This window comes from Bos mutus, chromosome 7, assembly GCF_027580195.1.
Source record: "Bos mutus isolate GX-2022 chromosome 7, NWIPB_WYAK_1.1, whole genome shotgun sequence".
Classification (NCBI taxonomy): Eukaryota; Metazoa; Chordata; class Mammalia; order Artiodactyla; family Bovidae; genus Bos; species Bos mutus.
In genome coordinates this window covers 57,741,371-57,745,406 of record NC_091623.1, presented here as the reverse complement: position 1 = coordinate 57,745,406, position 4,036 = coordinate 57,741,371, and the positions used below count along the sequence as shown (strand labels likewise).

The window sequence follows — 4,036 nt, the reverse complement described above, 5'->3', positions numbered from 1 at the left end:
ATCCTTCGTTTTATGAATACCTTCTTAATAGCCTTAATTTTATCTCTCGGTCCTCAAAGACTAAAATATTTACTGTATAGCCCTTTGAGGAAGGGCTGTCCCCTGAAGTAAGAATATACATTAAGGGGACTTCTGGTGGTACAATTGTTAGGACTCCATGCTTTCACTGCCGAGGGCATGCGTTCAATCCCTGGTCAGAGAACTAAGATCCCCCATGGTGCCATGATGTATCACATCATCACCCTCCTCGGGGAGGACCTCGAGAAGTTCAAGGCCCTTGAGAGTGACCCTGCAGATAGGCATCAAGGCTGCAGGGCAAGCTGTTGAAGGCACACCATTACACAACATCAAGCTGATCCGGGGGAGCAGCCCTCATCTCCTGCATTCTTTGGTCTTAGTTGCCGCACGTGGATCTAATTCCCTGACCAGGGATCGGCCCCAGGCCACCTGCATTTGGAGTTCGGAGCCTTAACCACTGGACCCCCAGGGAAGTCCCTCAGCATCATATTTTATGACCCTTACTTGCAGGGCAGGATTGAGCAGTCCCTGGGCCTGCAGATGGTCTATGTCCCTCAGGACTTAGTGTTATCAGAACGGTCTCCTTGTGATCTCCTTGCACTATAATCTCAATGGACATAACCACCACCTCATCAGTGACTTTACTATAAAGCAGGTGGTCCTATATTACTGACACTAATGAATGCATGGTGGAAGTAGACTAAAAGGCATCCTTTTTTTCAAGCAAGTTGGTGTTTGAGCAAGTTTGCGTAAAACGCTTTCTATGTAAATCAGCTCTTCAGGTTTTCTGTTGCGTTAAGGGCTCTGCATTTCCTCTCTTTAAAAAAGAAAAAGATTATATCTACTTATTTAATTTATTTTTTGGCTGCACTAAGTCTTTGTTGCTGCACTCGGGCTTTCTCTAGTTGCAGCGAGTGGGGGCTACTTTTCATTGCATGGCAAGGGCTTTTCATTGTGGTGGCTTCTCTTGTTGCAGAGCACAGACTCTATGCACATGGGCTTCAGTGGTTGAAGCTTGTGGGCTCCAGAGTGTAGGCTCTGTAGTTGTGGTGCACAGGTTCAGTTGTTCCATGGCATGTGGAATCTTTCCAGGCCAGGGGTTGAACCAGTGTCTCTTGCATTGCAAGGAGGATACTTAACCACTGGACCACCAGAGAAGGCCTCTGCACCCCCTTCTTGCTGTCAAAATAACTTTATCATGATAGTGTTCCACTGGTCGACCTCAGCACCAGTAGGAGCTAGCAGACAGCCTCACTGGTCATCTGTCTGCTTGGGTTTCGTACACTGGCTTAGCACAATGTTTGGTAGAACATCACTGACCAGAAAACATGGATGTCACATCCCTAGAAACAAAAACCATAGTAGTTCCGTTCCCAATGTGTACCTTAATTTTTTTTTCTGTTTGTGTTTTAATTTTTCAAGTAAAAATAATACTGACTTTCAGTAAAAAAAAATACTGACTTTTCACTTGGCTGTTCTGGTTTTAAAGGATGAGCTATAGGCTGTGTGTTTTCCTCTACCAACACGGCGCTTATGAAATACTTTTGTACCATGAGTAAAATTTGAGGTGTTTTGGGAAAAAAAAAAAAAAAGAGCAGATGAGGTATGGAGCATCCCTAGTGAATGAGACACTTGAGGGACTGGTGGATGAGACATCCTTAGGTCCAAACCTCAAGGAAGGCAGGAGAGAGGGGTGGCCCTTGGTTGTGCACTGTCGGAGCCTTACAGCTTTGCTCAGGGTCCCTGAAAGATCTCTCATTTGTACGCCTCCCACGGCATGGTAGAGTGGGCAGAGACCTACCTGGCAATCACAAGTTGCATCCCAGAAGGTTTAAGAAATTGTGTGAATCAGGAGTTCTTGGTCACATCAGCAGCCTGGTCCATATAGAGCAGCAAGAAATTCATCCAGAGTGTGGTGCTGCCACTGCAGATGCCCGCCAGGCATCATGGGCAGGGTTGCAGGATGATTTCCTGCAGCCAAGGGAGGGACCAGCTCTTGGAGGGCATCCTGGTAATCCACAACCTCTCCACAGTGGCACAGCCTCCCCAAGTTCCCTCTCCCAACAAACCCGCAAAACACAGGGATGATCCAGAACACCCCCTACAAGTGATAGCAGAGAGTGACGAAAGGTAATCCTTCAGATACACCTGGGACCAGGTGAAAAATAGATGAACTTTTCCAAAGAAGACACAGAGATAGCCCAAAAAGCACATGAAAAGATGCTCAGTATCACTAATTATTAGAGGAATGCAAGTGAAAACTACTGTGCGGTATCCACTGGTTAGAATGTCCATCATCAAAAAATCCATGAAGAATAAATGCTGGAGAGGGTATGGAGAAAAGGAAACCCTCCTACACTCTTTGGTGGGAATGTAAATTGGTACAGCCACTGTGGAGAACAGTATGGAGATTCTTTAAAAAAAACTAACAATATAGCTTACCATACAATCCTGCAATTCCACTCCTGGGCATATATCTGGAGAAAGCTATAATTTGAAAAGATACATGCACCCAGTGTTCATTGCAATGCTATTTACAATAGCCAGGATGTAGAAGCAATCTAAATGTCCATTGACAGATGAATGGATAAAAAAGATGTGGTATATATGTACAATGGAATATTACTCAGCCATAAAAATAATAAAATAATGCCATTTGCAGCAGCATGGATGGACCTAGAGATTGTCAGACTGAATGCAGTAAGTCAGACAAAGACAAATATCTCAGGATATCACTTATATGTGGAATCTAAAAAAGATGGCACAAATGAACTTATTTACAAAGCAAAAATAGAGTCACAGATGTAGAAAACAAACATATAGTTACCAGGGAGGAAAAAGAAGGGAAGGATAAATTGGGAGTTTGGGATCAACATACACACTAGTATGTAAAACAGATAACTAGTAAGGACCTACTGTATAGCACAGGGAACTCTTCTCAATACTCTGTAATGAATGACCTATATGGGAATAGAATCTAAAAAAGAGTGGGTATATGTATACATATAACTGATTCACTTTGCTGTATACCTGAAACTAACATTACATTGTAGATTAACTCTACTCCAATAAAATTTTTTTAAAAAATTGATCATGTCGGGGTCAACTGTTTGCTCTGGGGCTTCCCTGGTAGCTCAGCTGGTAAAGAATCCACCTGCAATACAGGAGACCCTGGTTCAATTCCGGGGGCAGGAAGATCCACTGGAGAAGGGATACGCTACCCACTCCAGTATTCTTAGGCTTCCCTGGTGGCTCAGCTGGTAAAGAATCCTCCTGCAATGTGGAAGTCTTGGGTTCGATCTCTGGGTTGGAAAGACCCCTGGAGAAGGGAACAGCTACCCACTCCAGTATTCTGGCCTGGAGAATTCCATGGGCTGTATAGTCCATGGGGTAGCAAAGAGTCGGATGCAACTGAGTGACTTTCACTTTCAAGAGAAAAGGAATTTGACAGTCTTTTTAACTGATTCTGTACATAGGCACCATGGATGTTGCAGAGTTAAAACTACAAAAAAGCTGGAGGCATGGGCAAATTGAAGATGTGATCTGCTTGTGGAAGCAAGGAAAAAGATTAGGACGTGGTTTAGTGACAACTTCTGTTATTGTGTGTTAAGTTTTTCATCTGTGCATCAGTCACCAAGAAGTCCTTTATCTGTTCCTTGGGCATAGCAGGTCCTGGACACCTTGCTCTAGACTTGGCATCAGGGGAGACACAGAAGATGGCGAAGGAATAGGACAGGGAGACCACTTTCTCCCCAAAAATTCATCAAAAGAACATCTGAACGCTGAGTAAATTCCACAAAACAACTTCGGAATGCTGGCAGAGGACATCAGGCACCCAGAAAAGCAGCCCGTTGTCTTCGAAAGGACATAGGACAAAATATAAAAGATAAAAAGAGAGACAAAAGAGGTAGGGACAGAGATCCATCCCAGGAAAGGAGTCTTTAAAAAGAGAGAAGTTCCCAAACACCAGGAAACACTCTCTCCGGTGGGTCTGTGGCTAGCCTTGGAACCTCAGAGG

General features: G+C 44.1%; 1 pseudogene; it reads left to right on the top strand.

Annotated features, from left to right (window-relative positions):
• Positions 1 to 225: 225 nt before the first annotated feature.
• On the top strand, positions 226 to 2,152 carry LOC138988592 (C-terminal-binding protein 2-like; annotated as a pseudogene).
• Positions 2,153 to 4,036: the final 1,884 nt, after the last annotated feature.